General features: G+C 43.7%; 1 long non-coding RNA gene across 2 annotated transcripts; it reads left to right on the top strand.

Annotated features, from left to right (window-relative positions):
• Nucleotides 1–22,284: 22,284 nt before the first annotated feature.
• Nucleotides 22,285–25,053, top strand: LOC128325743 (uncharacterized). 2 transcript variants are annotated; one of them, XR_008307588.1, is made up of 2 exons: nucleotides 22,285–22,334; nucleotides 24,790–25,053. It is a non-coding gene; the product is annotated as an uncharacterized LOC128325743 (long non-coding RNA). The 2 variants fall into 2 exon arrangements; XR_008307589.1 differs by having other exon boundaries at nucleotides 22,312–22,401.
• Nucleotides 25,054–27,504: the final 2,451 nt, after the last annotated feature.

Here is a 27,504-nt window from a genome sequence, read left to right as displayed (position 1 = left end):
CTTCCTGCACTACCAACACTCTGAGAAGCTTCACACAGTTAGTGTGAAGCATCGTTAGGGTTTGTGGCTGGATTGGCTGCCGGCTCCATTACGGAGCCGGCAGGGGCAGTGGGGATCGGGGACTGGCCAGCTCCCGGATGTCCCAGGATGCCCCACGTGTATGAGCGGGGCATCCTGGAGAGACCCCCGAGGCTGGGAGGCTTGTTAGAGTCTCCTGGGGGGGGCCCTCCTCAAGAGTTGCTGCGGTGTGAAACCTCACCACAGCATCTCACAACCGCAAAAACGCGGTTAACGGAGCAAGTGCTCTGTTAACCTCATTTAAGGGGAGGGGTTCCTAGGTGGGCTAGCCGACATGGAACTACCAGGCTCACTGGTGAGCCGGTGCTTCTAACAATCACTAGAAACTGGGCTGGGCTCCCTTAGCCCAGTTTCTAGTGATCATCAGGATAGCCTCTTTGTCTTCCTTTGCAAACCTGGCTATGTTTGCAGTGAAAAAGGTACCAACTAGGCTGCAGGCACTGTCAGCTGGCCCCACAGGCCAATTCCATCTAAAGCTGGCCCAGCTTGTCACTGTGAGTTGCAGCAAGAGGCTCCTGATGCCCAGCCCTGCTTGTCTGTTTTGGGGGGCACTTGACCCAGCACTGTCCTCAGTCTTGCCTCTGCCCCCCCAGACTCTGATCTGTCTACTCCAGCCTCAGTCTTACTTGTTTGGAACCACAATTGAAATTGGCAACCTTGGCCCTCCAGCTGTTGCTGAACTATAACTTCTGTGGCTGGGGATGTTGGGCATTGTAGTTCAATGGCTGGAGAGCTAAGGTTGCCTATCCCTGGACTACAAGCTTGTTAGCACCCAACAACCCTGATAAGGCCTAGTAGTTTGCTCTGACTCCTACATTCCACACGCACCAAAAGCTTCAGTTTATGCTTGTCTTCCAGCAGCAGTTATGGCCTAGTGCAGCTTACACAACCCATTATCTAATGTTGGATCAGATATCTACTGCATTGCACTTGCTTTTATTCTTTGAAATTCCCTACATACTTTTATTGTAGCAGTATAGTCCTGCACTGGAGGCTCTCATGCAGTGCATTCTTAATTGATTTTTTATTTTAGTTTCTGCCATGTTAAATTTGCAGAGGCTTGATGCTTCTATTATTACTACAGATGAAAAGAAAACATGCTTCCCTCTAATTTGTTGATGTGTGATGGTAAATCAAAGTGTTGTCACAAGCAGCAGAGAAATTCCTTAATGAACTGGGAGTTTTTGAAGATGTAAGAAGAGCACAAAGAAAGATATCAAAGTTAGCAGAATAAAAATAGCAGCTTAAGGAGAGACACAGACTTTCAAGAAAAGGCTTGGATCCTGCCAAATGATCCATGGGATTGCAAAGAATAAGGGAAAACAAAGAACACTGTGGTCTGCAAGGAAATGCTATAGAAATTACTTAACTATGAAAACACTTTGATGCAATGCATTGCTAGACACATATTACAGTTATATAATAATAGATGCTCAGGAAATGGCTGGAAAGTGGGTAGTGTATGGCTTTATCCCACAGAAGCAAGTATTAGAGACTATACAGGAAGTGTTGGATAGAGGAAAGGACAGATATCCTCCCACTCACTTCCTTCTCAATTTGGCAGAGACAGTTTTAAGTAAAAACTATTGTAAGTTTGATAACCAGTTTTTCTGGCAAGTGAAAGGAGTGATGATGGGATGTCCAATGGCACTAGAAGTAGCTAACACATATATGGAAACATATGAAAAAAATAATTATTTTTCGGGAATCGTTTCCTTGTACATCTTGTGATTTGGTACAGAGATATAGATGCCCCCCCCCCTTTTTTTTGAGACGTAGAGCAGCGGATTTGAATTGATTTTTTGGTTTTGTCAGTTCAAGGGATGTTAACATCCAGTTTGATGTCTATCAGAGTAAGGAAGAGATTCATTTTCTGGATCTGTTACTCAGAAACAAGAATGGCCAGTCAAGAACTTTATAGGAAAACTTTTTGAGATTTGATTGTTCACAATCTAAATCACTCAGGGAGAATTTGCCATATGGACAATTCTTGCGATTGAGACATAACAGTTCAAGAGATCAAGTAGAGTCAAGGTTGTTGAGGGATCAGTTTATGGAAAGAGACTATCCCAGGGAAGTGGTTGATAAGAATTTGAAGAGGGCTGTAAACTCCACACATGGAGCTTTTGGAGAAATGAAAAAAGATGTAAACTAATTCTGTGAACTGTAGTCTAACATTCAATTATGTTACAGATATTTATACAGAGGAAGAAACTGGCATATTTTACAGAGTATACTCTGTTCCTTGCTCTCCTTTAAGTAACTTATTTCCATGGGATTACTTACTGCCTTTGCATCTTTCATCCCAAAGTTATCTATTATTTCTTTTATTTTGCAGCTTTGACTGAGGAGGTAGCTCCCATCATCTTCTCTTTCTATCTGTATTCCCAAGTAAAGTGTTATGTTTCCCAGAGCTTTCATTTCAAATTGTTGATTTAATGCTTTCATTATTCCACTGTCATCCCCTTGTTATTCAAAACATATCAGTAGGTCATCAACAAAGACCAGAAGAAAGATCCATTGATTGTACGCTTTATTTGAATATAGGCAGGGATCTCCTCTACTTCTGGTGAAGTTTTCATTTATGAGCACTTCATTTATTTTTGCATTCCAAGCCCTGGTGGCCTGTTTAACTCCATATATACTCTTGCACAACTTACATACAAAGTAGGGAAGTGCAGAACCGGTTCGATCATGATCTGGACTGCAGTGAACCAAGCCAGTTTGAGCAGTTTGACTGAGAACTGCTTTGAACTAGTTCAAGCTGGTTAGTTCAACTGACTGGCCCAGTTGATTGGTTCGACTGAATCAGCCCGCCTACCCACAGTTTGGTCTGAATTTGGTTCAAATTCAGACTGAACTGTGTCAGATGCTCCATGCACCCTGTTCTGTATCTTTGAAACCTGGTGACTATATCTATCTCTCATATAGATCTCTTCTTTAAGCTTGCCAAGCAAAAAGGCTGTTTACATCTAAATGTTTCACATACATTCCTCTTACAGCTGCAACATCTAGTAATGTCTTAATTGTGTGCTTAACATCATAATCCAAACTTTTGTGAGTAGCTTTTTGTGACTAGCCGAGCCTTATGCCGCTCAATTTTGCCTTCTGCATTATTTTTAATCTTGAATGTCCACTTATAGCCTATAAGCTTTCTGTCTGGTGGTAAAGGAGTAAGTGTCCAGGTATTATTGCTGTGCAGGGACTTCATTTCCTATTCTGCTGTGTTGGTCCATTTGTTTGCTTCCCCTTCTGGCATTTCCAGGATGTCTTAGCAAGATGATGGTTCAGCTAGTTCCTTTTGGTACCTTTTGGTATGACAGGAGGACAGGTGGTTTACCAATGTTTGTCCTAGATGATCATCTGAGCTCAACATCTGTTGATTCTTCTTGCCTCTCTACTTCAGCTGGTTGTATATTGACTTCAACCATTTGTTGAGAAAGTTCTTCTTTCCAGGTGGTTCCTTTCATGTCTTTGAGTGGTGGTTGTTGAGTCATGACATCATTAGCTAAGCTTTCCTCAAATGCCACACTGTTACTAATAGTTACTTTATCTGAATGTGGGTCCAGAATTCTGTATCCTTTGGAGCATTAGGTGTAGCCAACAAGAATTGCTTCCACTGCCTTGTTTTGCAGCTTTGTATATTTATCTTTTGGGATGTATACATACGCTTCGCATCCAAATAATGTAATATGTCCCACACTGGGTTTTTCTCCATATCAGTTAATATGGGGCTTACTTAACTGTTGTGGAGAAGGATTGGTTTTGCAAATACGTAGCTGTGATTGCTGCTTTCCCCAGTTTTTTTTAGCTAGATCGGAATCTGTCAGCATGCATCCAATCTTTTCAGTTAGGGTCCTATTTTCACATTCATTTTGTTTGGGCACATATGGCACTGTTTTGTGATGCCCTATTCCATGAGCTCTTAAGAAGTCCTCAATTTGCTTCCCTGTGAAATCTCCTCCATCGTTGGTTTGAAGTATAAGTGGCTTGCGCTGAAATCTGTTACTTGCCATGGATACATAATCTTGTAGCTTTTCCAACACCTCATCTTTGTGCTTCATGAGATAGGTGACCTGAGCATATCTTGATAAATCATCTATAAAGGTTACTATGTATCTATTGCCACCAGGAGCATTTCCAGAAGGGGCTTTTAGCTCACACTCCTCTGGAATGGAGGGTATGCATTCACATATCGGCCAGATTTATTCTGAAGTCCCTGTGAGTTATCTGGGAGCACTCCAGACACAATTCGGGTTTTTCATTGCATGTTAGAGCATAGCCCGATTTATGTCCAGGGTAAGAAAATTTACTTTTTGCTTCAGTATTTTTGGGCAAATTCAAATTCACAGTAAAGCCCTGTAGTAAACCGTGGTAAAGCCTGCTGTCTGGAAATGTTCCAGGTGTTGGTTCCAGGTGTTGGTACTAGCGGGTCACATACATCACCGTGGTTTTGCGGCTCTGATTTGGCTTGCTTTGGGAAGTGTTGCTCTTGTAGCCTGTTGTAGCCTCAGAACTGATACAACAGTCACACTTCATATTCACTGGACAGGCTTACATCACAAAGTCTTTTGTCAGATTCTGTTTTGCCAGTTCCTTTATACTTCCAGGGTGCCTATGGTCCAGACACTGATGCCACAATAATTGTGGCTGGGGATGATGGGAGTTGTAGTTCAAAAACAGCTAGAGGGCCAAGGTCAGAGGCGTAACTAGGGAAAACGGTGCCCGGGGCAAGCACTGAAATGGCGCCCCCCACTGCGCCCCCCCACCCCCCAACATACTACATTATACTTAGGTTTTTCCTCACAAGCGCCCGCCGCTGCTGCCAAGCCAGGCCACTGACTGGCCGCCAGGCGCCAGCAAAGCAATGGGGGGGGGGCGCAGGTGGCACGGAAGGGACCGCTCGTGGGGAAGGGGGCACCGACGCACTCCCTTGACTGCTGCAGCACTGCTGCACTGAGCAGGAAACATTTGTATTAACAAAATTTTTTTAAAAATTTGGTCATGGTGGCGCCCCCCACGTGACCAGAAAAGATGGCGCCCAGGGCACGTGCCCCCCCTGCCCCCCCTATAGTTACGCCTCTGGCCAAGGTTCCCCACTCCTGCCATAGATGAATGAAGTCATTGTGTTACTTAGTCATTGTGGTGAGTTTCATGTGCTCTGTCACTGTGCGTAAGCGATACAGGTGTTCATCTGCAATTACTCTGGCCTGGATTTGTGTCCCCTCTTGGATTGTGCACTCATTGCTCTGGAACTGAATGGCGAGTCCTTTGGTTGCCATGCACTTAACCAATAAGAGACCACCTTCTGAGTCGGGAACATATAGCATATCTTTTACTAGTATAGCAAGGAGGCTCCCACTCGTCTTGGTGCAGTTTAGAAATCCTTGTCCAATTTCCTCCACAGTAACGCTGCTTCAATCTGAGAGAAATCTTTTCCTTATTGTTTAAGTCCAGTTCTGTTTAAAAAATGTCTTTCGCTGGTCATGTGATTAGTAGCACCAGAATCAACACACCGGCCCTGGGATAAGTTACAATGTGTTGCTTTGAAGCATCCACTCCATTGTTCTGCGGTTGTGTCACAATGAAGGACATGATGAATCGCTTAAGTGCTCTGCAAAGCAGGGGAAGGGTGGGGGAAGGAGCATGTTTCTGGTGACTGAAACATAGGAACATAGGAAGCTGCCATATACTGAGTCAGACCCTTGGTCTATCTAGCTCAGTATTGTCTTCACAGACTGGCAGCAGCTTCTCCAAGGTTGCAGGCAGGAATCTCTCTCAGCCCTATCTTGGAGAAGCCAGGGAGGGAACTTGAAACCTTCTGCTCTTCCCAGAGCAGCTCCATCCCCTGAGAGGAATATCTTGCAGTGCTCACACATCAAGTCTCCCATTCATATGCAACCAGGGCAGACCCTGCTTAGCTATGGGGACAAGTCATGCTTGCTACCACAAGACCAGCTCTCCTCTCAAAGAAAAAGAAGAAACGAAGGGGAAAGGTACACATGAAGGTGGAAGATGGAAATAACTCTCCTCCTCATCAGAATGGCTATCAGCCCACCAATGCTTCCTACCGATGCTTCTTACCTGCAGGACGTGTATACACAGATCAAGCTAACACATACAAAACAATCCTCCCACATTCAACACAGGGGAAAAGTGGTGTCCTCCCACTTTGGGCACTGATTTGGGGGCCATTCGTGGCAGGAAAATATGGATTATTACGCACATCATTTCGATGGGCAGCAACATCCTCAGAAATCAGCACTAAAGCTGGTTCAAATAGCTGCTTAGAGGAGCCCTGATACAACAGTTCTGCAAAGGAGGCAACTTTGTAAAGGAAAGGTTGGAGAGGGGGACAGAAGGAGATGGAGATGCTGAAGGAAGATCCAAAGAATGAAAGGAAAGCAGGTAACTTCTGGCCTGATGTGATGGCCAAAAGCTCTAGCCTGATGTGCTGGCTGCACTGGAAGGAGGAGAGAGAGAGAGAGAGAGAGAGAGAGAGAGAGAGAGAGAGAGAGAGAGACTCAAATAGTGTCAGTGGTCCTGCTGAATGTTTACTCTCCTAAATTCCAAATATTCCCTTTTGTTTAGAGGAAGATCACACTATATAACATAGGGTTGCTCAACTTCAGCCCTCCTGCAGATGTTGGTCTACAACTCCCATAATCCCTGGCTATTGGCCACTGTGGCTGGGGATTCTGGGAGTTGTAGTCCAAAAACAGCTGGGGGCCTAAATTGAGCAAGCCTAATCTAACAGGAGCGGCTGGTGAGGGCAGTGCTGAGGGTGGGGATGGGGCGAGAGGCACCTTTAAGGAATAATAAGTCAGTGCTTACATTTGCAGAGACCAGGGGAACACTGCAGACACGCCGGATTTTGGGCAGAATGACGCTGCCTCACACAGGATTGTGGTAGCTTGCATGTGCTGCTTACACACTTGTAAGCACCTGCTTATTATTCTTTAAAGGTGCCTCTCACTGCCCCGTCCCCCACCGCACTGCCCTCATCGGCTACTCCTGCTATCTAATCTGTTTACATAACCCTTTCTTCATGAGTGAGAACATCTAACTGGAGGAGGGTGGCTGGCTGGATTCAGAAGGTGCTAAACCTCTCATTGAAAGAGAGGGGGTAGACCCAGATGGCAGATGCCTTGAAGGACAGGAAACTCCTCCTTAATTCCAGTCAGTGGTGCCACCAACTAGTTGCTAACCTATCTTTGGCCAGGTGCATGATCAGTGGTGGTGGCCTGACTCCAGCCACTAATGGACAGTACTGATTATTGAGACACACTTAAAATCTGGTTTCCAGACCAAATTTAGAATGGAGACTTGATGATCTGTGTTGAGAGAGAGAGAGAGACTAGGGGAATGCAACCCTGTTGGCAGGTCTATCCATAGAATATACTGCACCCTGGGAGAGGAGTACCTTCAGTCCCCCCACTCCCCCTGGCCATGGTTAGTTTTTCAGTGTTGCCAATTTGTGTGGCTTGTGCAGGAATGCAAAACTGAGTAGTTAACAGGCCCTCCTGTTCTAAAACTTTCCCAGCAATGCCCATGAAAAAGGCCCAGAGCTACCTGTCAGCAATTTGCTGCTTTGCTGCCAATGCTCCCCTGCTCCAGGAGCTTCACAGCAGACAGTACTCTCAACAAACAACTTCTTATTGATTGATTGATTGATTGATTGATTGAATTTGTACACTGCCCCAAACTATTATCTCTGGGCGGTTAGCGATAGCATAAAACAAGTTAAAAACATATACAAAAAACTTAAAACAATTTAACAATTTAAAAATAAACCAGAAATTAAAACCTAAAAATTTTTAGGAAGCTGAGAAAGCTTGGGCGCAAATATGGGTTTTCAGGTGTTTCTTGAAAATTGCCAGAGATGGGGAGGATCGTATCTCAGCAGGGAGCACATTGCACAATCTCGGGGCAGTGACTGAGAAGACCCATCTCTGTGTAGCCACCAAATGAGTTGGCAGTAACTGGAGACAGACCTCCTCAGATCACCTCAATGGGCGGTGGGACTCGTAGTGAAGAAGACACTCTCTTATATACCCAGGGCCTAAGCCGTTTAGGGCTTTATAAGTTATAACTAGCACTTTGTATTTTGTCCGAAAGCCTATTGGCAGCCATTGTAGCTCCATCTGCATTGTCATTTGGGTTGTTTTTGATGCTAGTTGCTTTGGAAACTTTTAGTGGAAAAGCAACTCATAAATATGCATTGAATATGTGCCCCTAAAGAAACTTGTCAGGGTGGAGAAATGTGGGAGAATTGGAGGAAACCATGCTTGAAGACTGGAAGTCCTCCTCTGCCCTTGAATCATCCTTTCTGAGTTTTTAATTGTAGTAGCCAGTTATAAATGTGACGCTGCTCCTACATGAATTGAATTAAGCAGTAAAAGTACAGACAAGGTTCCTTGTTTTCTGACACTGAAATTACCATTTAGACACTCTCATGAGCAGCTCCTCCTTGGGGAGGGCACAAATTGGGGCGATTTTGGCTGCCACCGCACATGCACAAATGCCCTTTGCAAGGCCGTAGGCCATGCCAGGCCTCACAGAGGGCATTTGCACATGTGCGATGGTGGCCAAAATGGCCACCGCTCACCTTTACGGAGGCCCAAAAGGGCCAAAAGATTATATTTACCCAGCTGCGGTGGTGATGATGAAGGCCAGCGGGGGGGGGGGAGAGGGAACCCTCGCAGACCACCCCCCACAGCTACAGCAAGCCCCACAAAGGGGCTTCAGGTAGTTACTTTTCATTTAATGGTTTTTTTAAAGTTCGCAGACCTGCCGGACCAGACCAGTGGTTCGGTTCTGGACCTGACGGAACCGTGGGGGCGGGTTCGGTTCGATCACAAACCCACAAACCCGCGGACCGAACCCGTGGACCGCTGAATGGGTTCTGCACATCCCTAAAGGGGATTACTAGAGAGCAAGTTAATTTTAGCAGTGTGAGACTGGTAATTAAGCCTGACCCATTGTGTCTCTTGTGAGTTTCACAAGCACTGATAAACAATGCTAGATTATCTCTGCTTTCACAAATCATTGACTAGGCAGTCATGAGATCTGGGTATCATATACTGGTTAGGTCATCTGAATTCAGGCATTAATTGATTCCTTAATAAGATGGAATCAGACACAGGCCTGGGTTCCATATAATTCTGGGTTGGTAGCTCTGGGTTGAATGTTGGGGTCAGGGGGTCCCTAACAGTGCTGTCTCGCCAGGGCCTCATGTTCCCACCTGTCCTGGGCCCTGCACTCACTGGAAACAGCCCTGCTCAGGAGCCAAGAACAAATTTCTGTTCACTAACATGTACTAAGACTATGTTATTTGCAGCATGGCAGAAATCCAGAGGGGGGAAAAATATATATGTGCATGTTTCTCCCTTATGCTTTGATAACCTGCAGTGGAGGGGGTTAAAGCTCATGGCAGAGTACCGCTTTGCATGCAGAAGAACTCAGGTTCAATGTCCTCAAGTTCTAGTAAATCTGGGAAAGGCCCCTTTCTCTCCAGACCCAGGAGAGCTGATACTAGTTAGTGTAGATAATACTGAGCTAGATACTTCATATGTAACGTCATATGATTTGTCCTCATTGTCCAGTCCTGCAAGGTAGAATTCTTGAACTGGTTTGGCATACATGCTGAGCTTCCAGGATTAGCATTTAAAAGTCTCTGGACTGTCCCATAAAGTGCAATATTTCTCCTATAAAATAATGTTAACAAACATTTACTATGAAGAGTATTTTCTATGCTGTATGATTACACTGTGTGTTTAAAGAGCAGATCCAATTTTAATAACAAGAGCAGGTATTTGCTTAATGCTTTTTGAATGTTTGTGCTGGAAGTCAGCCACGGAACCAGCAATGATTCAGTATCAGTGGTATCGCCTGTCCTTTCAAGTAATTTTTACAATGTCCTTTCTAATTCCAAGAGAAGCTTCAAGAAAGGAAAAAAGCCATAATCTCTAGACACACACTGCACATAATGACATGCAGCCTAAACAACTTGTAAGGAAATGACAAGGCATGTAGTCTTTACCATATGGACAGCATAAATATCTTGAATTTTCTATTTCAAAACCAGAGATAAACCTTATCTTTCAATAAAGAGTTCCTTCTTTAAGAGAATTTGGTCTGGAGTTGTCAGTTTGATAGTCCAGGCAATTTAAAGGACTGGATTTAAGTGACACTTGGAAATGCAGATTCATGACTAATTAACTTCCCTGCTGGTATGATGGTGAGAATCTCTCTGCAGCAGTAACTTCAGAAATACAGATGCGTCAAAGCAAATAAAAAAAAGCCAGTACTCACTTCCAGGAGCAAAATGTGCATCATTGAGATGTATGTATTCTACAACACAATGCATGCTAGATTTTCAAATAGGTGTGCATAATGAAATGTTAGTTTGCCCACTTTACACTGTTTTGTACTTTGACATGTCAAAAAGCTGTGCAAAACAGAAGATCACTGGATCCATCCATCAAAATGAAAGCAGATGGCCCATGAGACCAAAAGTGCTGTACATTCACATAGCACCATTTATAACAGCTGCAATTAGCATTTTAAAAGTTAAACATGCCTATGTCAGGAAAAGATTATCACCTGATGCATCAGGTAATAATCTTTTCCTGACATTCTCATGTTTAACATTTGAGAGATCCACATTGGAGCTTTTCCAAATGGTGACTGAACGCAGCTTCACTACACTTAGGCTGGGCGGGAAGGGGGAGAGTTAATACGAGGGAACCATTTACAGCGATGTCAGGATGGCAGCAGAGCCAATGGCATTATTCAGCTTTGCAGCTAATGATTCACAGCTACTGTGCGTTATATGCATCCTAAAAAAGTAGCACTTTGGTGCAGTGCTCAAAATGGCTTAACTTTAGGCTTTTTCTGCCATATAAAGCTGCCCGTCTGGGAAAGCTCCTGGAATGGACAATGATTTATTCAAATCCAGAGTAGAAGAGCTCCCTTCCTTCTTCTTCCAACCTGCAGCACTCTCTCTTCTTAATATCTAATATCTAGATTATGTCTGCATACAATGTAGGGGTGTGGACAAAACCACCTGGCCTGGTTCAGTTAGAGTTTGAACCTGTTCGGATTCAAACCTGTTTGCACACCCCTAATATTTTATTTTATTTTATTTTATTTTATTTTATTTTTATTTTATTTGAATACCGCCCTTCCAAAATGGCTCAGGGCGGTTTACAATTAGAACAAACCACTAAAACAGTAAAGAGCTAAATTGAACAATTAAACAATTGCAGTGATTAAAAACCCCAAAATTGGGTTTTTAATTTTAAAATAAACCAGATATTAAAAACCCCCAAATTTAGGAAGCGGAGAGAGCTTGGGTGAAAAGATGGGTTTTCAGGTGTTTTTTGAAAACTGCCAGAGATGGGGAGGATCGTATCTCAGCAGGGAGCACATTGCACAGTCTTGGGGCAGCGACCGAGAAAGCCCATCTCTGTGTAGCCAGCAAACGAGTTGGCAGTAACTGGAGACGGACCTCCTCAGATGACCTCAATCGGTGGTGGGGCTCGTAGTGAAGAAGACGCTCTCTTAGATACCCAGGGCCTAAGCCGTTTAGGGCTTTGTAAGTTATAACTAGCACTTTGTATTTTGTCCGGGAACTTATTGGGAGCCAGTGTAACTCCATCAGAAAAGGAGTAACATGGTCTCTCCGAGATGACCCAGAGACCAACCTGGCTGCCGCGTTCTGAACTAACTGAAATTTCCAGACTACGTACAAAGGCAGCCCCATATAGAGCATATTACAAAAGTCAAGGCTGGAGGTTACCAGCAGATGTACCACTGTTTTGAGGTCATTGATCTCGAGAAACGGGCGCAGCTGGCGTATCAGCCGGAGCTGATACAAAGCACCCCTGGCCACCGCCTCAACCTGAGAAACCAGGGAGAGGTGTGAATCCAGAATTACTCCCAGACTTCAAACCTGTTCCTTTTGGGGAAGTATGACCCCATCTAGAACAGGCAGATCAAAATCTTCTCTAGAGTTCTGACCCTGCACAATAAGTACCTCCGTCTTATCTGGATTCAGCTTCAGTTTATTCTCCCTCATCCAGCCCATTACTGCTTCCAGGCAGGCATTTAGGGAGGATATGCCAGCTCCTGAAGAAGCTGACATGGAGATGTAGATCTGGGTGTCATCAGCATACTGGTAACACCCAGCTCCAAATCCCCTGATGTTCTCTCCCAGCGGTTTCATGTAGATGTTAAAAAGCATTGGAGAAAGTATGGAGCCTTGAGGGACACCATACTTAAGCTCAGATTTTGAAGAGCAACAGTCCCCAATCGACACCATCTGGAATCTATCTGAGAGGTAGGAGCGGAACCACTGTAAAACAGTACCTCCCACCCCAAACACCCTCATACGTTCCAGAAGGATACTATGGTTGATAATATCGAAAGCCGCTGAGAAATCCAAAAGGACCAACAGAGTCACACTTCCTCTGTCAATTCCCAATTGGAGATCATCCATCAGGCCGACCAAAGAAGTCTCCACCCCATAGCCTGCCCGAAAAACAGTTTGAAATGGGTCTAGATAATCAGTTTCCTCCAAGACCGCCTGGAGCTGAGAGGCCACCACCCTCTCAATTACCTTGTCCAGCCATGGGAGGTTGGAAACAGGCCTATAGTTGCTCAGCTCAGAGGGATCTAATGCAGGCTTTTTCAGAAGAGGTCTAATGATTGCCTCTTTAAGACAAGGAGGCATCCTGCCCTCCCTCAGAGAAGCATTTATGATTTCCACCAGGCTGTTTACAACAACCTCCCTGCTAGATCGAACAAGCCATTTTGGACAAGGGTCAAGAGAACAAGTGGTAGGCTTCACCGCTCCAAGCAGCTTGTCCACATCCTCAGGAGTCACAAACTGAAACCGATCGAGTGAAATCACAAAAGAGGAGTCGTTGGGCACCTCCAGCTCAGACATCAAATTAATAGAGCCCCTGGTGGCGCAGTGGTAAAACTGCCGCCCTGTAACCAGAAGGTTACAAGTTCGATCCTGACCAGGGGCTCAAGGTTGACTCAGCCTTCCATCCTTCCAAGGTCGGTAAAATGAGTACCCAGAATGTTGGGGGCAATATGCTAAATCATTGTAAACCGCTTAGAGAGCTCTGGCTATAGAGCGGTATATAAATGTAAGTGCTATTGCTATTGCTAATTGTGGAGTCTCCATCTAGGTTGGCCTGAATCCGAGAGATTTTATCTGCGAAAAACTCTTTAAACACATCACAGCAGGTAACTGATGACTCCAAATTCTGGTTAAAGGGAGGGGGGCAGATACTAATCCCCTCACAACCCTGAACAACTCCGCTGGACATGAACTTGCAGAGGCAATATGGGCAGAAAAGAACTGCCTCTTTGCTGCACATATTTCCTGAGCACAGATCTTTAGATGTGCTCTATGTCGCAATCTGTCAGATTCGAGTCGAGTCTTCCTCCACTTGCACTCCAGTTGCCTACCTTGCCCTTTCAGCCCCCGTAGATCTTCCATATACCAAGGGGCCAAATTGGAAGAGGGTCGGAGAGGACACTTGGGAACAATCGTGTCTACTGCCCTGGTGAGCAAGTTGTTCCAGTTCTCAACCAGGGCATCAACAGGATCACCGGCAAAGCCAACATTAAATCCCTCCAAGGCTTCTTGGAATCTTAGTGGATCCAATAACCTCTTCGGGCGGACCATTCTAATGGGCCCCTCGCCCCTGCAGAGGTGGGAAGTGGTTGTAAGTCCAACCTTAACCAGACAGTGGTCCGTCCATGACAATGGGGAAACCACAGGAGTCCCCACCCATGGAACACCACCCTGATCAGAGTAAAATACCAAATCAAGCATGTGACCTGCAACATGCAACGGTCCAGAGACCACTTGGGATAGGCCCATAGTTGTCATGGCCACTATGAACTCCCAAGCTACCCTGGACAGATTGGTCCCGAAATGAACACTGAAGTCCCCCAGCACCAAGAGTCTGGGAGACTCCAATGCGAGTTCCGCGAACAAGTCCGTGAGCTCAGTAAGGGATTCCGCTGGGCAGTGGGGCGAATGGTACACCAAAAGAAGTCCCAATCTATCCCTGGTCCCCAAACTCAATTACACACATTCAATATGGTCCGATACCCTGACAGGAACCCTGGTAAGGGAGATGTTATCCTTATAGACCACAGCCACCCCACCTCCCCGCCCACGTCCATACAATGCACCAACAACCCCTTTCTCTCCTGGATAGCTTGAGGGGTTATAAGATGTAAAAGTACTGGGTCAGGACTTGGAAACATTGGACTGTATCCAAAAGTTTCCTTCTTCTGATGGAAGGAATTTTCACTGGCGGAAAAGGCCTTTCTCCTGAGGAGGAGGCTTCTTCTGTTGGCAGAAGGGAAACTTGGGATATAACCCATTATTTCCTTAAAATTCATGAACAACTCATAGGTTTGCATCCAAAGATACTCTCATGTGAGTGGAAGGGGGTTTTTCTCACGCAGGCAGGATCCTTCCCAATTCAGCCAGTGCCCCCTTCCTGCTGCAACCCTCTGCACTCCTTGCCATTCTGTTCTGGAGCAGGGGCAGTCCCCAACCCCCAGGGGCAGATTTTCAGGGGCACAGGCTGGAGAGAGAAACTGCAGCAGGGAAGTCCACTAATCAGGGAGTTCCAGTAATTCATTAGTGGAACTCCACTAATGAAAGTTGGGATCCAAGCCATATTTGTTTTTAAAGTTTAATTTTAAAAGTGACATTTGAAATTTAAAAATCCAAATTCTGAAATGCTGCTGAATTCTGAAATTTGTGCAACATTTTCTTTTCTGAACTAGATAAGTCAGCTGAATATGATATTCTAGTGATATATTCTAGATGTATAATATTCTAGAGTAAAACTGCCCTTTTGACTCTTATGTGGACTGACAGAGTAGGGCTGTATAACAGTGGTCCATTGTAACATGATAGATTTCCAACTGTCAGTGGCAACTTTAAGCGTGATGTGTTTAGCCATTTTTAAAAATTATGTTAAAAATTGGTAGATGTGAGCAATCAAAGTGAAATTATTCACACTACCACATTCAAAAGCTTGGCAGGCACATTTACTGCATTGAACACTGAAGTACTGAAAATTACAGTTTCCTTACCTTCCGTTTTTGTCTGTATAAGGAAATGTGAAATAGAAGCTCAAGCACCCCAAGGAAAAGTGTTAAAATACCGTCGTAATGAGAGTAGCAGATGCCAGTGGCAAAGGTTGAATTTTAGCAAGTGTACAGACAGTTAGTTTAAAGGCACTTGTATAATTAAAGGAGTCAAAATAAATAAGTAATGTGTGTTCCACTCCAATAAGGAATTTGGTTCAAGCATTACGTTCTGGTTCACTATGCCAGTGTGGCTTCAGTGTCTTTGTATGTGTCTGTTGTGCACTCTTCTGACAGGGGACAAATGCAACATCTGTGCATATGCAATCCTTTCTGCAGAGTAACAAATGATTTACAATTTGTGGCTAACAAATAAAGTTGTATATTATTTTATTAATTATTATTACAATGCAATTCTATCCATTGTTACTCAGAACCAAGTCTCAGTGTGTTCAATTGGACTTACTCCCAAATAAGTGGGCCTATGACCACAGCCTGTGTTAAGAAAATACAACCCAAGGAACTAGTTCAAGTGGAGAAAGCCTGCTTCCTACTTAATTGTGTGTGTGTGTGTGTGTGTGTGTGTGTGTGTAAAAATAATATTGAAGATCTAGAGCAGAATTCAGAAGATGCAATTCTATCTAGATCTAGAGAAGATCTAGAGAAGAATCCAGAAGATCTACAGATGAATCCAGAAGCTCTACAGATGCTGAGCTCCAGAACGTGTTCAGTGCCAGAGCTTAGTTCTAGAACATCTCAGAAACAAGAGGTCTTTCTTTGAATATGTGCAGACCTTACCACACTAACCAAAACTATCACTGCCCCCACCCCCCAATCCCTCCAACACCTCATCACAGTGGAGAGAAAAGGGCTGTCAGATCGGAGAGTATGAAACAGGCTTGGGGCCAAACTCTCCTCTTTTCAAGAAATTCCCCACTAAGGATACTTGCAGGCAGAGGGTTTTAGCATGTCAGGCACACTGGATGTGTGCTTTTGGCAGTTGCACAGTTGAGATTATGAACTGTTGTGCCAAATCTCTTTTACAAATATTTCTGAGAACAAGGGGAAGACAGTGTGCAAACATCTAAATGTTGATCTAATTACCCACAGTGATTAATTTGTAAAAGAGAGGAATACTCCTCAATATGGTAATTTGCAAGTGTAACTTTTGGCGTCTGACAAACCTTGCAGTTCCTGGTTCCCAGAGGATTCTGGTAGTAAACACCTTCAACAACAGATGATTGGGAAACAGCATGGTCAACTGTGGGGCTGTGACCCTCCTGGTACACATTTCTTTCACTGTGGGGCTGTGACTCTCCTCGTTTGTCGGAGATTAACAGCTTGCAGTCAACAGTCATGGATTGTGTCCACAGACCTCCAGTTCTTGGCTCAAGGGCTAGTTTATTTTTGGAATAGTTAGGATATAGAATTGCTGCTCTGTTACTGGAACACAGAAAAAGGAAGCACTGGCTCCTCTGGTACACATTTCTTTCACACTCTAGTTAAAATGCTTGGCCTTTGGCTTCTTGTTTTAAAAGTCTGGTCTAAAGCATGTAAAACAGTTTAGGAACTTTCTGCCTGTGCCATTGCCTAATTATTTATTCTCTGCATTCTCTACACCTCATTAGTCAGTATGGTACATTAACTTTAGTATTTGAGCATACCAGATCCTTTATTCTATTCTCCCAGATCTACAACGGTTGATAATAGCTGTTGCTTTAGTTATCAGTTGAAAATGTTTCAGCAGGGAACCTTATGACCTGGAACAGAAACATCTCAGAATAATAATTTTAGAGATTTGATTTAATCACTGGGCTGGTTAAAAGATACAGTATACCTGGCAGCCCATACGAACAGCAAGGTGGCAAGCTGAGAGTATGTCCACCCTCACATGTGAGGGCTGTTCATCCAAAGGGCCCCTAAACACATGATTAAGGGGTGTGCCCAGGAGAGTGTTGGAATGTCTATGGAGGACATTCTGATGGGCGTCCATGTATGCAGCCATCCCTCTATGGATCTTATTATCAGAATAGGAAAGATCAAGCAAAGCTACAGCATACATGACTTGGTTCCATAATGTCAGCTAGGGTTTTCCTGAAATGTCCCCCCACCATTTCATTGCCTTATTTGTGGTGACCAAAAAACTGAGGGGCATTTTGTCAATTTTTAGGGAGCAGAAGCACCCATAGGACTTTTTCCAGGTGGGGGGCAATGTATATACACCATACAAATGTACAAATCATGTAAACAGAAAACAAGTTATAGTGTGGTAATATCGGCTCAATGTGGTGGGCGGGGCAATTGCCCTCCCCGCGGACACCCATGAGAAGTGAGGCCATATTAAACTGGTTGCAGCTGTGCATCTCCTGGTGGCTGTTAGGCATCTTTATCCATAAGCTCTGTAGAATAGTGCTGCATGATGACATATCACTTTTTAAATTATCATTTGTGAATTGCCCAAAGAACAATTGTTATGGGGCAACTATATATATAGTTGTTCTGAGAGGGTGCTCAACTCAATAAAGAAAGCTGGGGCAAAACAATTTTTCTAAGATGATAGCCGTTTGTTTATTACTAATATAAGGCTTAAATATTGATATATTGCTATTTATATTCTGACAGGCAAGCTAGGGAGACTGGTTTTGGCCCCATTTAACCCCTTCCATCCCTTCAAACTTCAGCCAGGAATTATCATTACAGAACTTTCAGATGAGCTCTAGTAGCAATGCCATGTTTCTGACAGTACATTTTCTTCTTTCCAAATCTTATGCTTCTAAAGGTTATTACAGGGAACTGTATCTGGAAGAGAATATTGCGTTCTTGGTGCTATCATTTCAGTACTGCATCCTGATACATGTGGTTTATTAAACAACAGTACAGGATGCTAAGAAGGCTTTGACCCTGGTTTTGTAAATGGAACCCTCCTTGGTACTATCACCCACAACCATATATTATCAGCATGTCACTTTAAAATAAATTATTCAGCATTATTGCTTGTAAACGATGCCAATCACTAAACAGTCCACTTTCTAGCCTTTAAGGTTTTTCAGTGTTAGAGCAATTGCTTTCTAGAGTGATGATAACCGTTGCAATGAAATTATAGCAATAGGACAATGATTAATTTAAATCTGGCTGCTGGCATTAATATTCAGACTGATATCTCATTTCATCATCGAGCATGGCTGTATGATAAGCATGGTTCAATAAAAATGTAATATATCATATATTTTCCTCCTCCCTCCATTCCTGTGTTAGATTTTTGACCTCTTCAATATGCTTAGGTGATTGAAAACATTATGTCTTCATGGAACCTTGACCGAATTATGACCTTAATTAAACTATTTAGATCTGTTCTCATCCCTCTTTCTTTCCCATGTTGTCTCCATCTCCCCCCCCCCCCCGCCCACGCCACCCCATGCAATGGTGGCCCAAGAGTCTGGCATGCCTGGAAAAGGCACCAAATGCTGGCTCCCCCACCTTGCATGCCTCCTTTGTGTGTGTGTGTGTGTGAGGAAAGTGGTATTTGCTTGCAGCCTCTCTGCTGACGCTTCAGTAGACATTTGCACAGACTCACATGAGCACCAGTGTTCCCTCTAATTTTTCCACCATCTTTGCATGGGTTAAATTTTGTTCTGGGTGGCAGTTTCAAGGCAGTGTGCATGCACATGCATTCAGAATGGGGCTTTCCCGATTCTCCCTGAGCAGGATCTAAAATCAACGGAGTGGACTTTTAAAAACTTCTGTGTGTGCACACATGCACATACCACAGAGGGAACACTGATGAGTACTCACATCTACCTCTTTCTTTGCCTCTACCGCTTCCTCTTGGCCTGGTGCACACCCTCCTCCTCTCTCTCTCTCTCTCATGCCAGGCTAGTAATGAAAAGTGGATGGAAGAAGAAGAAGAAATGATGAAAGGGCAGGAATAATTTAACTTGTAATCAAATAAACGTATTCCTGAATATGTGAGAGCAGCAGCACACATTAGACTCCTTCCAATAACTCAATGAATGATTGATCGCATACAACCCACTGGGCAGATTGCTGAAACAAGTACAACTTATCCGAGGACTTTGATTACTAGGCCATTTGGGCCTAGGATTGTTCAGACCCCTGAAGAAATCCTACAGACTCAACTACTCATACAGAGCTCTGCTGCAAAAGTAAAATGGTGTTATTTAGTTTTCTCACACGGCCTGTCTCATCCTAAGGTCTTCTGAACTTGTCTCTTAAAGAGCCAGGACACAACAACTATTCCACAACGTAATGTTACTGTATCTCTCTTCTGGATTGTGTTTGTAATATAACATGTATGTAATATGTAAATATATGTTACGCGTGAGCCTGAAACAGATGTTGCTTCTGGCTTCACATGGAGCAAAGCAAGCTTTATCCTTTAATAACAAGCAACTACATTCTAAACCCACAGATGGGTGAATTATTAATTTGGAAACAAACAAAAGAGAAAACAGGCCCCACCTGTTTGTGTTAGCTTTTTCTTTATGTAATTTATCGGAAAAATTATAGTTTGCTTTTTAAATAAAAGAAGTGACTCACAACACCAAAAGATAACAGTATATACAATAAAACAGACCATTAAAAAGAAAATCAAAATTCACAGCAACAATCAGAATGTTAATATTACACAGCAGCACACAGCAGATTACACAACAAAGGCCTATCTAAATAGAAGGATATTTGTAAACTTTCTGAAAGCAGTAGTTGCACAAATCTGCTGCTCTTTTAATGGAATAAATTACAAAGCTGAGGAACCACTTCCACAAAAATTTATGTTCTTCTGGACATGACCAGTGTTACTTCTGATAATTATGGCAAGCTTGATTTTATTTGACTTGCTTTGATAAAACTTTACCTTAAATGTCTTGCAGAGAAAATGTCAAAAATACTTTGAAAGACCTACACGCAACGCCAGTGATAAAGCACACTTATTTAAAACTAAATTCCCACATGCAATATCTCTTCAGAAAAATAAGAATGGGGTTTCCGCCTCAGTTCATGTCATTTGAGAGTTTATGACATGGAATACTCTTTGCTGTGAATGTTGATAAGGGATATTCAGAAGCACTGTTCATATGGATGTATCTGCATGTACATTATTACCTTTTAAAATGAAAAAAATACTAGTAATGGCATATGCAAATATAGATACTATATTTTATTTATTTTTTTATATCTATGTAAATCATGTTGGGGACTTTTGTTGAAAAGAGGTATATAAATATTGTGTGTTGTGTGTATGTATGTGTGTATATATATATATATAGAGAGAGAGAGAGAGAGAGTGAGAGAGTGTATATTTGTAACTGAGAGACTTGGGGAAAAACTAAGTTACTGGGTGTGCCATGATTCAGCTCCTGATAGTACTATTAGTACTATCATACTGATAGTACTATTAATACTATCATACTACTATCATACATACACCATAGATAGTAATATTATAGTACAAAATTCAGCAATGAATGCACCACTGAGAGACCTTAAAGGCCAAGTTGAAGACAGATCATCCTGAAGAGAATCTATCTATGTGGTCACTAAGAGTCGACATCGACTTGACGGCACTTAATCAATCAATCAGTACAAAATTCGGGGACCATTGACTCCCCACCCCCATCTGAATTGCTCCCTCCCAAGTTGTTCTTTGCTTTGGAGGGTGGTGGAGGAATACTGGCATGACTGAGGTACCTCCATGTTTCCCCCCTATGGAGTAGCAGCAGCTTGAGGGAGATGTTTTAGATGAGGGAAATGGTTATGGGGAGTGGGCTCCCAGGCCCATATCAAATGAAGCCCCTCCTCCCCAGCTTCATTTAGTTACACAGGAAGCTGTCTTCTACCAAGGCAGACTATTAGTCCATCTAGCTCAGTACAGTCTATACCAGGGGTGCACAATGACCTGTTAGGCCGGAACCAACCATGACTTGGTGTGTAGGGGCCAAGGTCAATTTTCAGCACATTTATTATTACACAGTAATAATTTTAAAATATTAAAGAAAAGGAGGGGACAGAGGGCTGGAATGGGCGGGGGGAAGCTGATGAGAAATGTCTCTTTTTAAAAGTATCCCACCCACTGGAAGGAGCAAAAGCAGATGCTGCTCACTGTGGAAAGAGGGGTGGTGTTAGTGGGCTCTGGCCGAGGGGCAGGGGCCATCTGATCTCAAGTGGGCCACTGCATTGAGCTATTGCTGTTGGTAAGCAGGACGGGCCAAGAGTTCTTCATGACTCCTGCTGGATATACCTACTTGTGGGCCAGCAGAAAAAAGTCCACGTGGGCTGGATTCGACCCACAGGCCTTGTTGTGCAGACCTTTTCTATACTGACTGGCATAAGCTTTCCAGGGCTTCAGATAGATATTTGGCAGCTCAGCCTGAACATGAGAGGAACTGAACCTGATATATTTTGTGTGACCTGTTCTTCCTGCCATGGTGGGGTGTCTTCTACATCAAAGGGTCCTGGGGAATGGCTAGAAAGCATGGCAGAATAAAGCAAGGCCTGGCCGAGCAGATACTTATATATGATTCTTTTCCTGATTTCCAAGGCAGCAATGGTTTCTTTACCTTACTCCATCTCTGGGCTCCTGTTTACAGGAAGATCTCACAGTGAGCAGCATCAGCTTTTGCTCCTTCCAAGCTGGAATACTTCTAAGACGAGACATTTCTCATCATAGATTACCAGCAGATTGAACTGTGAAATTGGATGACAGATACGCATGTCATCTAGGTATTGCTCAGATTTGCTTCTGTTCTCAAACAGAGTTTTTCTCCATCTGGAAGTACCCATTATTTGCACATCCTAAAATGCAATTGTCTAGCAGGCGATTCCACTGGCCTTATTGGGGCCACCACAGCAGCATCTTTTGGGGCCAGAGGAGCTCCAGATGCCAGCAGTGGTCAGAGGGCCTCCCGGCAAGCAAGTGGAGCACCAGAGGCAGAGGGTAAGGTTGGACGGCAGGAGTCCTCTGCCGAAAGCAGGCTCAGCACTGTGTCACCGAGTAAGGGGGCGGGGCATGAGGCGCACTGCATGACATCAGCAGTGCGCCTCAGAGAGAGGGGAGGGGGCTGAACAAGGAAGGGGAAGGAGCAAGGGAAGGAGCACAGCAGACACAGGTGACTCTTGTAAAGGAGAGATGGGGCTAATCAAGGAAGGCTGGACCCCAATCAAGGCTGTTGAGTGGTATGAAGCCTTTAAAAAGGAGATGGTCGGCCAGTGAAGATGATGCAGAAAAGGAAGGGCCATAGACCTCCAGTGAGGGGTTGGCCCAGAGACTGACAAGGCCAGGGTGGTGAGCAACCCCCTCCCCCCTGTTCTTCTGAGGCCTGAACCCAAGTGCCTTCCTCATTGCCAGGGCAGGGTGGACCCGTCAGTCACATCAGCAATATTGGTTGTTGTACTACTAATATTGAGGTTGTACTATCCTTTTCTAGAAGTGAGAAATTCTTACCTTACTTGAAGGCCCAAGTACTTCACTTTAACTATTTGGTTAAACATAAGGCCTAACGAATAGGCCTTGTCAACTCAAAAGAGCTCAAGAAAGCAACAATTGAGGCACAATATGGTAGCCTTCCACCAAATAATAATTTTCTCTGCCATTGACTGCAACTGTCTAATCAAAAGAACTGGTTCATGAAGGGTCAAGTGAACTGTTTCACTGATGAACCAGGGCAGCCTGAGTGATGGGATGTGATGCCATTCCCAGATGCCACCACCAAGCACTAGATGAAAATAGACAATATAATAGAGATGGCACCACACCAAACTAATTGAAAGGAAGAAAGGAAGGATGGTGCAACAATGATTTATCGCTGGAATAAAGCTGTTATTCTCTGTTACCTCTTAGATAAAGGTTTTCCATCTTTATTTGTGCACAGTTTTCTCTGAGGAAAAGGTTCTTACCTTGAAACATGTCAGGACTTTTCCCAGCAATAAATCACTGTCGCACCGTCCGTCCTTTCTCCCCGCCCCCCGCCGCCACCACCAAGGAGTTGCCAAGGAGTGGGCAAGGTCTAGTGCACCTATTCGGCCAGACTAGGCTATATGCCTAGCATGTGACTGGAAGCTGTGTGCTTGATTTTTCTGAAGTACGTAGCAACTGTATAAGACCCCAATCTGTAATGGGACCATGATGGGATGGGAAGAGACTTAACCCTTTGCTTTTCTCAGGGGCCCAACTTAGACTGCCCCCCCCCCCCGTGGCTACTGCCAAGGGGAAAAAAGCTGTCATTGGCACCAAATGGAGTTTTCCCCCTTGACAAACAGCAGCAGAGGTGTGGGAGCCCATGATCGAGGGTGGGCAGTGTGAAAGTCCACCCCTTCCATGCAATGGTCCTGATCAGGATCAGGGCTTTGCATGGCTATTATTTACATTTGACAAATCAAGCATACAAGCCCCATTTGTATGATAGGTATAATCTGACCATTGACTGTCAAGTAGAAACTAGGGGCAGGGACAGTCCTGTTTGGTGTGGATGTTGCAGCACCTGAACAGAGGCATCTAGTGGCCTGTGCAGGCAGATGACATCCTAAAGGCTGAGACCAGGATATCTGAAAGACTACTTTTGCCATATTAGTCGGCACATACATTAAGCTATTTCACTAATGCCTTGCTCCAGGTACTTCCATTTGCTGAGGTGAGATGGGAGAGTTTTGGGTGTGTATAGAAATATGTTAAATGAATGAATGAATGAATGAATCAATGGGTGGCTGGTATAGACATGGCCTTCTCAAGAAACAGGAAAATAGGAAGCTTCCTTATACCAAGTCAGACCATTGGTCCATCTAGCTCAATATTGTCAACACTGACTTTCCAAGGTTCCGGGCAGGAATCTCTCTCAGCCCTACCTGGAGATGCCAGGAAGTGAACCTGGGACTTTCTCTATGTGAGCATGCAGATGCTCTTCCACTGAGCTATGGCTCCATTCCATCTGTTGTGGCACCAAATATTGGAATTCCCTCTCCATCTGTATCCAGCAGGTGCCTACACTACTGAAATTTTGGAACTAATTACAAACTTCTATGTTTGCCCAAGTCTTCATCAGCTTGTGATTATTTGAAGTTTGCAACCTTTCTGTTGTCTTATTTAGGCTGCTGATGTGATGGGCAAATGCTTACTTTCTGCTGTTGGTAGTTGGTTTTGAACTACTACCTATTGAAGTGGTGTTGTTTTGTTGTTATATATACAATATGTACAACAAATATTTATATACCACTTTTCAACAGAAGTTCCCAAAGAGGTTTACATAGATATTAATTAATTAATTAATTAACTTGTTCCCTGACCCCCAAAGGCCTCACAGTCTAAAAAGGAAACATAAGAAAGATACCAGCAACAGCCACTGGAGGGATGCTGTGCTGGGGATGGATTGGGCCAGTTGCTCTCCCCCTGCTAAATAAAGAGAATCACCACTTTAGAAAGGTGCCTCTTTGCTCAGTTACTGAAAGTCACCTTGGATTCTTGGAAACCTGAGTCAAGAGGTGAGGGAGACATAGTTTAAATAAATAAGGTATGCCTGTTGTGCTACAATAAATAATGCATACCCTCTTTCTCTCTCTCCTTGACTGCAGGGCCGAGGAATGGCTATATATACCACCACATGGGTCACTGCTGTATCTACTACTGCCATTTATTGTGTTTAGCTTTTTAGCACCACAACTTGTGGCCACAGTGCCTGGATGGGAGACCAGTGGGAACCCTTTGAAAACTGCTTTGAGTTCAGTCATGGAAGAAAAAGGCAGAAAACACATGAAATAAACAAATAACTTTCAATCTTGTGCTGTTGTTCCAAGCACTACTTTTATGCTGCTGCATTAAAGTTATCCTTATATGTATTATGCTAGCCTCCTCATGATCTATTTATTAGTTTGCTGTTACTTCATGAAGAGTAACAGTCACTACACTATACACTACACTGGGGGATTCTCATACTTGGGACACCAGCTGTTGGACTACAAGTTTAAGAAACTTGGGTCCCCAGTAACAACTGGAGATCCAAGTTTGAGAACCCCCAGTGTAGTGTATAACTCCCAGTGGAGTGTATAACTCCCAGGATCCCCAGTTTTTGGCCATTGTGGCTGGGGATGATGGGAATTGTTGTTCAACAACAGCTGGGGACCCAATCTGAAAACTCATGAACTGCACATAACATGCCCAGCACAACAGTGCTTTCACCAGCATGACTCATTTGCTTTTTCACTTGCTTGTAATTAAACTATGTTCAGAAAGATGAATGAATGAATGGATAAATAAATAAATAGAATGTTGCATAGATACATGTTTAAACATCTGCTTTCTTTCTTTGCAACACTGCCATGAGTGAAAGGTCTTGATGTTACAAATATCTACCATATGTGAGATGTTTTCCCTTTGAGTGGCTTCCTGCAATAAGCCAAACTTAACTGGTGATCCTGATCGATTCAGACTGCACTGAAACTTCAAGTCTGATTTAAACCTATTTGCCCTGGAATATGAGAATAACTAGTTGTTCTAGTAAGAACTAATCTGCCTAATTCTCTATCCGTAAAACTGGACTAAAATTTGTCCTAATTAGTTAGGTAGTTCACAAGTTAGCCCACTTGCACCTCAAATGTTCATGCGTCCATCATTTTGAATTGTGGTGGATGACATCATCACAAACTATGCATTTGAGGTGTCCCTATGTGTCCCTACAAATGTACCAAATTTGGTCAAAATTAGTTCCCACTTGCACCTCAAACGTTCTTGTGTCTGCCATCTTGAATCAGAGTGGATGACATCATTATGAACAACACCCTTGAGCTGTCCCTATGTTTGTTTTATTTGTTGTTTTTTTACATTTTATATACTGCTCTTCCTCCAAGGAGCCCAGGGGGGTGTACTACATACTTAGGCTTCTCTTCACAACAACCCTGTGAAGTAGGTTAGGCTGGGAGAGAAGTGACTGGCCCAGAGTCACCCTGCAAGTATCATGGCTGAATAGGGATTTAAACTCGGGTCTCCCCAGAGTCTAGCACTCTAACAACTACACCACACTATGTGTCCCTACACCTGGTTCAAATAGGTTAGGCAGTTCACAAGTTAGCCCAGTTGAGCTTCAAATGCTGATGTGTCTACCATCTTGAACTGGGGTGGATGGCATCATCACAAATGATGCCATTGAGGTGTCCCTGTGTGTCACTCCCTACAACTGTACCAAATTTGGTTCAGATCAGTTAGGCGGCCCACAAGTTATCATTTATGTGCCTCAAATGTTCATTCATCCACCATCTTGGATCAGAGTGGATGACATAATCACAAATGACACAATTGAAGCATCCCTATGTGTCCCTATAACTGTAGCAAATTTGGTTCAAATTGCTTAAGCAGTACACAAGTTAGCCCACTTGCACCTCAAAAGTTTACACGCCGGCCATCTTGAATTGGGGTGGATGACATCATCACAAACAACATCGTTGAGGTGTCCCTGTGTGTTGCTCACTACAACTGTACCAAATTTGGTTCAGTTCGGTTAGAGAGTCCACAGGTTAGCCCACTTGCACCTCAAATGTTCACATGTCTGCCATCTTGAATTGGGGTGGATGATATCTTCATAAGCTACGCCATTGAGGCATCCCTATGTGTCCCTACATCTGTAGCAAACTTGGTTCAAATCGGTTAGGCAGTTCACAAGTTAGCCCACTTGCGCCTCAAATGTTTACATATCCACCATCTTGAATTGGGGTGGATGACATCACAAACTATGCCGTTGAGTTGTCCCTATGTGTCCCTACAACTGTACTGAATTTGGTTCATATTGGTCCAGGCATTGCGAAGTTGATAGCCTACTGCATTGCGAAGTTGATAGCGGGGCCCACACACACGAACGGACACACGGAACGCTGGGCCATCTCATTATTATTATTATTATTATTATTTATTATTATTATTTTTACATTTATATTTCACTCTTTCTCCAAGGAAGCCCAGAGCGTTGTACTACATTCTTAAGTTTATCCTCACAACAACCCTGTGAAGTAGGTTAGGCTGAGAGAGAAGTGACTGGCTCAGAGTCACCCAGCAAGTATCATGGCTGAATGGGGATTTGAACTCAGGTCTCCCTGGTCCTAGTCCAGCACTCTAACCACTACACCATGCTGGCTCTCCTAGCCTACTGAAAAGTAGGCTAAAAATATTAACTTGCAGGCAAATCCTATTGATTTCAACACCTACTAGTGAGCAAGCAGCTTAGAATGGCAAATGAAAGAGGGAGGATGAAACAGAAATTCAAAAATCAGGTTTCTCTGCAGTTTTTCTATAAATCCCAA

This window comes from Hemicordylus capensis, chromosome 5, assembly GCF_027244095.1.
Source record: "Hemicordylus capensis ecotype Gifberg chromosome 5, rHemCap1.1.pri, whole genome shotgun sequence".
Taxonomy (NCBI): Eukaryota; Metazoa; Chordata; class Lepidosauria; order Squamata; family Cordylidae; genus Hemicordylus; species Hemicordylus capensis.
The sequence above is the reverse complement of the archived record's forward strand: the minus strand, read 5'-3'. Positions and strand labels throughout refer to the sequence as shown.